This window comes from Gossypium hirsutum, chromosome A09 (genome assembly GCF_007990345.1).
Source record: "Gossypium hirsutum isolate 1008001.06 chromosome A09, Gossypium_hirsutum_v2.1, whole genome shotgun sequence".
Taxonomy (NCBI): Eukaryota; Viridiplantae; Streptophyta; class Magnoliopsida; order Malvales; family Malvaceae; genus Gossypium; species Gossypium hirsutum.
The window spans coordinates 6472362-6483063 of NC_053432.1; positions in this window are offsets into that span (position 1 = coordinate 6472362).

Sequence of the window (10702 nt, forward strand, 5' to 3'; positions counted from 1 at the left end):
ATGTGTTGATTTTTTTTTGAAACTTACCAATTTAGACTATTTTTAGAGAGAGAAAGAAAAATGCATCCTACAAGGCACATTTTCTTTCCAACAGAAACCTTTTCAATGGCTATAATACTCCAACAACCATAATTTATCCTATATAAACCCCTCCAAACTTCATTCTTTTCAACTCAGTAGACAATCAGCAATCCGCAATCCTCAATCCTAAATTCTCGATTCTCGATTCCCAAATCTCAAATCTCAATTATTTTTTTAAAAATCTTTCATTGAATCTTATTCTTTCCAATTTTGTTTTATTCCTTATAATTTGTAAAATGACAAATCAGTTTATTCGTTTGGATGACAAATATATCTCCAATGTTCAATTACAAATTGTAAGACAATATTATTAAATTATTTAATTTTAAATAGTTAATTATTATGTTGTTAACATTATTAATTATCTAATTTTATATACTCAAGCCAAAGTGTAACTAAGGCTTTCAAGTTTACAAATGTTATGCTATCAATGGATGGAGCATAAATGGGGCCCTAGTTGACGGTGGTTATGCGGATACGACAACGAGTTTCTCCTCATCAGAGGAGCATGCTTTATAAAACCCATACAGAAGTACGAGGAAGAAAAATTTAGGGGTTGTCAAAACCATTTTTTTTAAAGAGGGTCGACTTTGTTTGGAAATAAAAATTAAAACGGGAGTCGCCACTGATCTTTATTAGTTGTGATCGGATCACCTTTATTTTAATAAAATGTTTTAGTTTACTAAAACGGTGTTTTTGGTCTATGAAACTCGAGAGAACGAGTTCGAGAGTCAGTTACGTGCGAGGAAGGATTAGCACCCTCGTCACGCCCAAAATTGGTACCAAATTGATTAGTTAGTGTCTTAATGTCGAAAGTTGAAAATCAGGAACATATTTAAAATACGATCCTTCTTTATTAACATCGATTTCAAAAACGCTTGAGTTAACCGAAAAGAGTGTTAAAAACTCTCTTGTTTAGAAGTAATAAAATGTCACATCCTGTGAGTTAGGACGCGACACTTTGCACCTTCGAGAATAAGTTTGCCTTTAATTTCTATTGGAATTCCGTGTATTTTAAAACTCGAAAGGATATTTGGCTATTTAGGATCAACAAGAAAACCAAAACCCCGTAAGTTAGGACACAATTCCTCGATGTTCCAAAACGTGAAACATTGCCTTATTTTGAAATTTTTGTTTTTGAATAATAGCGAGTACGATATTTAAACTACATGCGTTATTTGTTTGGATTAAAACAAAATGATTTATTGAATAAATGTAACGAGGCTTGATTCATGAGGCAATGGTATGAAATAAAATATAGTGATGAGCCTAGAACAATGGCACGTAAATTCAACATTATACAAGCGAATGACAATAATATGAACACGAATGAACAAATTAAAGAACACACAATGGCAATAGTCTCACAACATACATCATTTAAATAATAACATTAATAATCAAAGACCAATGAATTAAATAATATATATAACAATTTTAAAAAAGTTATAAGGCAAATTAAAATAAATAAAATGTAAGAACAAATTTTAAAATGATAATAAATGAGTTTAAAATAAAAAATGTGAAAAAGAATTTTAAAATCTATGATGCACAAAAAAATTTAAAAAATGATATATATGAAAAATTTTAAAATAGATAATATATATATAATAGTGTAAAATAAATAATATATAAAAAACCTAAAATAAATAATAGTAAAAATATTTTAAATAAATAAAAGAGTTTAAAATAAGGTAACAATTTAACAAGTAATAAAACAATAATACATAAAAACAAGTTTAAAATAATATATATAAGTAAGTTTAGAGTGAATAGTATGAAATAACTTAAAGTAGTTAATATATAATTCAATTTAAAATAAGATAAAATATATAGTAACCTTAAATGAATAGTTTATATAAAAAAACAATTTAAAATAACGTATAAAAGCTTAAAATAAATAATATGTGGAAAAAGAACTTTAAAATAAATAATATATAAAAAGTTTTAACGTGAATAATATATAAAAAACTTAAAATGAATAATAATAAAAAAAATAGTTCTTTTTAAAAAAAGAGGAATAAATAAATAAATAGACAGACCAATGACTAGGTTGAAATCGGATCAAAACTTAAGGGTAAAAATTGTACATAATGAAAAAAAGCTATCAGGGATCGAGGTGAAACGCGCTGAAATAATGAAGGACTAATTGGGAAATATTCCCATCCTTTAGGCGCAACGTTTCAGCACGGACCTGAATGTAAACAAAAATAAATTATACGGTCAAATTTATAAAAATGAATAAAGTGAATGAAAGGGCAAAATTACAGTGCGCACAAAGGCGGAGGGACCTTGCGCATAAATATCCCAATAATGGGAAACATGTGGATCTCCCTTGGGTACGGGTCGGATTCGGGTTCCCTCTTCCAAACGACACTGTTTTGAGGCGTGTGGGGAGGGTCTGAAACTATGTCGTTTCGACGTTGTATTTAAGCCCTTTTTTAAAAAAAAAAACTCATTTCTGCCTCTTTTTTTTATTATAAAAAAACTAAAAAACCCTAAGTCTCTCCCCTTTCTTTCCCCATGGCTGACCAAGATAACACCCAACTGTCGTCCGTCGCACCACCACTATCGCAAATGGGCACTTCAAACCCAGTTTCAAAACCCCTTTGAAGGTCAAACCCTCGGCATCTTATAAGAAACGAAGAAAGAGAACCCTCAGCCCTTTTTCGAACCCGATTGCAACGACGGAGAAGGCTCTCCGACGACGTGCCCTTGGGGATTCAGGTGAGGTTTCTTTACTTCTTTTCTTTTATTTATTTTCGAGTGCAAAACAAAAAAATAAAAAATGAAAATAACCAATGAAATAAAGACAAAATAGAAACTTAAGTGAAAAATTACCTAAAAATTGTTCTACTTTTTGATATATTATCGCAAAAAATGTTCGTGAGTGTTCGTAAAAAAAATTACAAAGAATAGGTCTTGGCTTTTTAAAGCCAATCTACCAACTATTCGTTTCATTGTTTTTGTTTTTTGCTATTTACTTATCTATCGCTCGCGTGCTCTTTTGCTGTTGTATTTGATTTTGTTGTAGGTTTTGTGTGACGCGTGGAGGAGGTGGCGTGCGGCGCGCGAGGTGGCCAGGGGCAGTCCTAGGTGGCTGCTAGGAGCGACGGCTGAAGAGGGTAAGGCTAGGGTTTGTTGGTTGAAATGTTTTAAGTGTAACATCCCGAAATAGGGCTTAGTCGGAACAGTGGTTTTGGGACCACAAATCCAACGTTGAAATATTTATTTTTTGATTATTATGAGGTCTAGAATATGAAAATATGCATGTGTTAAAGTTTCATGAGAAAATTCTATAAGTAAGGTGTCCAATTAGAAAATAAAGACTAAATTGAATAAATTGCAAAACTTGGATTCTAGAAGCAATTTGTATGAAATTGCTTTATAATATTAATTAGAAGGTCTTAAAGAGAAAATTTCCCAATTTCTAAATTTTTGGACAAAAAATGGGCTTGTATGGATGAAATTGTAAAGAAAGAGCTTGAGGGCATTTTGGTCATTTGGCTAATTAATGAAATAAAATGGGAAAATAAGCCAAAAATCAGCTCATTTCTTTCATGTTGCTGCCAAAAATTTGGGTTCTCCATAGCTAGGGTTTTCAGCTTTTCAAGCTCAATAGTAAGTGCTCCCTAGCCCCGTTTTTAATGTTCTTCGTATTTTTGAAATCTCGGAAGCTTGCTCTCTCCATTTCTACCTATATTTTGAGTTAGGGTTCATGTTTACAAAATGACCCATGCGTGACATGTTTATTCATTGATGTTCTATAGAGGAATATGAAAGTTGGATGTGTGTTAAACATATTTTTCTGTGATTTTCATGAAAAATCCCTAAAAGGACCTATTTGCAAAAAATGTAAAATATGTGGTAGAAATGTGAAATAATGGAAAATGTGGGATTCCATAAGAGGAAAGAACATTCGGCTAGGCATGGGTAATGTAGAGATTGCATGCATTTCATTGTACGAGCCTAGGGACTAAATTGTAAAAATGTGAAAGGTTAGGGGCAAAATGGTCATTTGGACTGGGGGTGAAATTTAGACTCGAAAAGAATAATGTGAGGTATTAATGATTCTACTTTATTTTTATAACCCCGAAGAACAAATTCCGGAGGTTAATCGAGGAAAACAGAAGGTTTCGGAATAATCGAAACGCAAAATCGAGACGAATTCCAGGTAAGTTCGAATAACTTAAAGTAAACTCATAATATACCTAACTATATGATTTATGAATGTATGATAATTGCATTTGATGATGGCATGAAAATCCATTAAATGTATCTTTAATAATGACATGTTGATAAATGTCCCAGTTGAGGTTTAAAAGGGAAATTCTATGGATAAACCATGATTTACATGTGACTTGAGATCTTGGATGTGTTGTAGAAAAGGATTTAACCCGGACGGGTAATTTGTTGATCTCAAATATAGAAAGGATCTAGCCCGGACGGGTAATCCAATTAGGGTCTGAATTTAGCTTGGACTAGTAATTCAGATCTGAGCTCATTAAGGGTGTTTGTCGCTATAAGGGATTTAGCCTGGACTGGTAATCCCGCCGTAAGATGTGAGGTTCGTAGGAGTGCATACATGAGATGATCGCTCTTATGACTTGATGGTAAATGGACAATCCATCGAGATCTTCTGAGAAACTTAATGGGATTAATATGAGATATAAAAATGAAAATGTTGAATGATGAGCTCACCTAAGACAAATTTCATGGTGTATTGTTATGGGACTAACTTGTTGATTGAGTGCATGTGATAGGGAAATTATTTCATGCTTATTGGTCTTATTGCTTAATATGGATATATGCTAATAAATCAGTAACTTTACTTTCCAGTTATTCGGGCTTACTAAGCATGTAAATGCTTACCCCTCTTTTTTCCTTGTCTTATAGAGCTCGAGGACTCGTAAAGATTGAAAGATGGTTGGAGAGTCAACACATTATCAACTAGTCCAGCTTTGGTAAATAGACACTTTTATTTTGTTCAATGGCATGTATAGGGCTTTTGGGTTATTTTGTTATATGTGTCATTTGATTTGCCTAAATTAAGGCATATGAAGGTATATATATATCTTCTTGTATATAGCCATGGGAATTGACTCATTTTGATGTTGGCTATGACTTACCAATTTATACATACTTATATTCAATTGCTCTAGTGAGGATCAAGTGTGATATCTCACATTTAGAGACACATATTATGTCCAAATCACATGGAATAGCTTGGCCATAATTGGCAATGAGTTTTAATAACGAGCCAATCTTGAATGTGTCATAAAGCATAGTAATCCTTGATATAAAAGAAATAACTTAGCATGACTAAAATCGATGAAATGAGGTTTACATGCAATGAGGTTTATCGAGGTCAATAAGTATACAATTAGGCCTTGCTATGTATTATGGTAACCTATAAGTGTAAGTGAGTCATATAGGGTGACCAAAGGCTTGGAAAATAACCTAACATGGTTCACACGGGTAGACACACAGGTGTGTGGGCTACCCCATGGGCGTATGGTATGGTTGTGTGTCCCCTGCACCTAAGAAATTTCAAGTCAGAATGCATGGTAAAAATCACACTGGTAGAGACACGGGCGTGTGTCTCAATCGTGTGGAGGGCACGGCCTAGCACACGGGCGTGTGTCTTGGCCGTGTGCCCCCAAATGCATGCTAACTTCATAAACAAAATTGTAATACCCCGAAAATTTTTACAGTAAAATATTATCCGTGATATAGTAAAATAAGGAAATAAAGTGACAAAAAGGAAATTTTTGAGTGATGTCAATATTGAGAAGTATATTATGATATATTCAAGAAAGGACTAAATTGCAAAGATGAGAAAAGTCTTGTTGCACAAGAGTAAATACTCAAAAATTAAGGGGTTGAAGTGTAAATATAAAAAAGTTGAAGGACTAATGGTGCAAATATTTTAAGGGTGGAATGATCTAGAAACCAAGAAAAATTGATGAATTAGGACCAAATTGAATAGGTAAAAAAATTATGAAGGACTAAATCGCAATTTTACCAAATTAAGTGATAACTCAAGGATGGAATTCTAAAAGATCATGAAGGGCAAAATGGTCAATTAGTAAGAGAGAGAATTCTAGAATGTAATGATTATGTTGATGATATTTTAAATTAATTAATTAGATAAATATTATTTTATTAATATTTTATGAGATGTTTATTATTATATTATTATTTATTTAGTATAAAAGGAAATGTGTTGATAATTCTTCATCTTTCCTTCCTTTTATACTAAATAAAGATGAAGAATTATTAACACATTTCCTTTCCCATGCAAACTAACGTAAGATAAGAAGAAGAAAAGAAATTTGCTTTCTTTACAATTTAGTCCTTCCACCAAAAATTCATTATTTTCACCTAAAAATTGAAAGAATTTCCATAGCCATCAAGAGAGAAAGATAGCAAGGAGATGATGGGGAGCAAGAATATCAAGTTGGATTCAAGAAATCGAAGCTGGAGGAGAGAGAAAAATCAAGTTAAAGATTGAAGCCAATAAGAAAAGGTAAGTACATCAAGATTTCAATATGTTTTTAAGTTTGTTATTATTGATAAAGCATGGAAATAATGTTATAGTAGAGTTTTCTTACATAAGGTCCTATGTTATTGATATGTTAGTGAAGAAAAAATAAGAGAAAGTGATGAGAAATGGTGTAGAAAAAGAAAATAAGGATGTTATAACATGGTAATTAATATCTTGTACTAAAACAGTTTTGGACAGCAGCAGTAGTCTAACTTTGAAAAATCGTCAAAAATTGTAGAAATCTAATTATAGGATGAATAAAATATGAAATTAAATCTTATTAAGTCTAGTTTCTTATAGAAGAAATTATGTAAGCAATGGAATTCTAAATCAAGAGATATGATGAATTTTGTGAGACAAGGTCAGAATGATTTCGGGTTCCCCTGTTCTGAATTTGTAAAATCATAAAACAATTGGATAAAAATAATTAGGGGCTTAAATTTATATGTTTAAAATCCCGAATGAGTCTATTTTCAATAGAAACAAATATGAACATCATTCAAATTCTGTACAAGGAGATAATTAATTTTTAGTGAAGGGTCACAACTGTCAGACAGCAGAATAGGGGTAACTTTAAAGAATAAACTGTACTTATTTACTAAACCAAAAATTCTGAAAATTTTATGGTAAGAAGATATATGAGTCTAGTTTCAGGGAAAATTAGCGGATCTTAATTTGGAGTCCTATAGCTCCAGATATAAATAATTTAGTGACTATGACACAGATGGACAACTTGAATATTCATAAAAGTAAATAATAAAGATTATAGATAATGTTACTTACAAGTGTGCTACATACATCAAGGATGTGGAATGGAGAGGAGGAGGAGGAAAACATATATGAATATTCATTAAGCATGGGTAATTTGCATATTTTAGGCTTAGGGACTAAATTGAATAAAAGTAAAACTTTATGGATAATTTTGTAAAAATGTCAGAAATGACCAAATTGCATGAAATGGATTATTTTATTATTTAAATTATGAAATTGAATGAAATTATTAATTTAGTTCAAGATCGGGGGGAAAACATGTTTTAGGGATTAAATTGAAAAGTGTTGAAATTATGGAAAATTCTAATATTTTATAGAATTCATGGACTGTTATCAATATATATGAGAATAATAGCTGGAAATAAGGATTAAATTGCAAGAATTTTATTTTCCTGACCCTAAGGACGAAATCGTCATTAATTAAAAGTTTAGGGGCAAAATGGTAATTTTGCCTAGAGCATTAATTAAATGCATTAGAAGATGAAATGAATGAAAATGATGATCAAATTTATTTATAAAGATCTGGACGACTCAAATATGAGACTTGATCGTGGAAAAGAAAAGATATCAAATTAATAAAATTATAAACACAAACAAGCAATGAGGTAAGTTTGTGTAACTTGAATTGTATTTTAAATACTTGAAATATGTGGTTATGTGATGAAAATATGATTTGAATGTTCAATTCATGATATTTGATGAAATATTGATAATACTCGATATAAATTGAAAATAAATCCCAGTTGAATGAAAGGAAAATTCGATGGATCTTTGAAAAGGAATTGACGGTAAAAAGGATCTAGCCTGGACGGGTGATTCTATTCTGATATAGCCCTCCTGAAGAATACGTGTAAAATGGATTTAGCCTGGACGGGTAATCCGAATTAGGGTCTGAATTTAGCCTGGACTGGTAATTCAGATCCAAGCTCATTAGAGTAATTGTCGTTGCAGGGGATTTAGCCTGGACTGGTAATCCCGACAATACTCTATGAGTTTATATTACAGGGGATTTAGCCTAGACTGGTAATCCCACTGTAAGGATGAGGTTCGCGGGAGTGTGCTCTCTGATATGAAATGTGTAAGACCATGGTTGAAAGATACCATGGCAGCCTGATATGAAATGTGTAAGACCATGGTTGAAAGATACCATGGCAACGTGATATGAAATGAACAAGACCATGGTTGAAAGATACCATGGCAACATGACAGAAAATGGGTAAGACCATAGTTGAAAGACACTATGGCATCATGTCAAAGATAAATAAGACCGTGGATGGGAGACGCTCTAACATCTGTTGAACAATTGATATTCAGGTAATATGTATCAGATGACGAATGGCTATATGAAATAATTATGAAGATAGATAAACGAAATAAGTATAAGTACATGGAATATAATTTATGTTAAGTTTGATATAAGCTATTACCGGAATAAATATACATAAAATATATGGAAATGATGGAGCATGAAATATTGATATAATGAAATGAATGATATATGCTTATGAAGAAACGGTAAGAGCATGATATGTTTCATGACATGTACATATATGATTATCTTTGATATGTTGATACAAGGAAATTATGTAAGTTGAGACTATTATTAAACTCAAGTGCGATATGTCGAGAAAATAGATATATCAATGTTGAATTTATATGAGATATGTGCAAGTATACTAACAATGTTGCTGTTTGATGCTTATACAAGTGTGAAACTGTTGATTGAATGATAATATATTTATTTATATGATGCATTGAATCGGTAAGTATTTGAATTTTTTTTAGTGATCTGTAAATGGTTGTAATGCTCCGAAACCCTGTTCTGGCAGCGGATACGGGTTAGGGGTGTTACAAGAATGCTCGAGTTTTTGGACACGGGCGACCACACGGGCGTGTCTAGGCCGTGTGAAGGACACAGGCCAGGGACACGAGCGTGTGCTTGGCCGTGTGAAAACCCCTGTAGGTTCGAATTAGAAAATAAAATCCAATTAATTCCATATGGGTAGGGGACACGGGCGCATCCCGAAGCACACGGGCGTGTCCCCAAGCACACGGGCGTGTGCTATGTCTTCACACGGGCGTGTGCTATGTCTTCACACGGGCGTGTGAGACACTAACCTAGAATTTTTCTTGAAATTTTTCCTAAGTTCTCGGTTTAGTCAGCGAATCTTTCTAGACATGTTTTGGGCCTCGTAGGCCCATAATAGGGACATTGAGATGTAATTCGATTGGTTTTATTTTGAAATGGAAGTTTATAAACTGTAATTCCTGTAAACGTTCAAGTACACGTCCGATAACGCCTCATATCCGATCCCGGTCTCGGGTACGGGTAAGGGGTGTTACATTAGGATAGTTGGGCTAGGGTTGATTTGTTTTGGGCTTTGTAATTGGGTTTGGGTTAGTTCATACCTGCTACTTATTTTGTAATTTGGATTTGGACATTAGGCTTACTAATATTTGGGTTTTATTATTTGTTTTATTGACCTGGGCCAAAATTGGCTATTACAGGGGTCTTCCAGTATAATCAAGTAGTTTGTGTTATCCATCTCCACCAATGATAATGACCTTATTAGTAAAACCTGTTACATCCCAATTCTGTCATAGGTTATAGTAACGGGGTTACTGTCTTTGGTGGACATGGATAGAATGAATTACTTGATTATACTAAAATGCCACTATGTTTTTCTTCCTCGTACTTTTGTTTGGGTTTTATAAAGCATCATTCTCTAATGAGGAAAAACTCGTTGTCGTGCCCGCATAACCACTGCCAATTGGGGTCCCATCTATACTCTATCCATTGACAGCATAATCTTTGTAAACTTGAAACCCTAGTTACACTTCAACTCGAAACCGTATTAATCACCATCAACTAGAACTTTGAGTTACAACATGATTCGACTTCTCGACTGATGGCTCCATACTCACATGATAGATGAAATTTGTAGGTCACCTAGCTCCATGACACTACCGTAAATTCAAACATACCTTAAAACTATAACAATGTCTATCTCAAACACAGACAAAAAAAAATCTATAAAATTCTAATTTCTAACTACAAGAAAGAAAAAAAACAATTTTTAACAAAGTGAAGACGCGAACGCATTCTAAAAGGTGCATTTTCATTTCCACATAAAAATAATGTTTTTCTTTCTCTCTTCAAAAACAAAATAAACTAATCTTTTTAAATCTACCGTGCATCTTCGAATAACCCAATAGATTAAATAACTCTGTAGAATAGATCCAACAATCTCATAGTTGTTCGAGTGCCCATCTTAAGAAATCATTAAAAATCAAAAGCAAGAA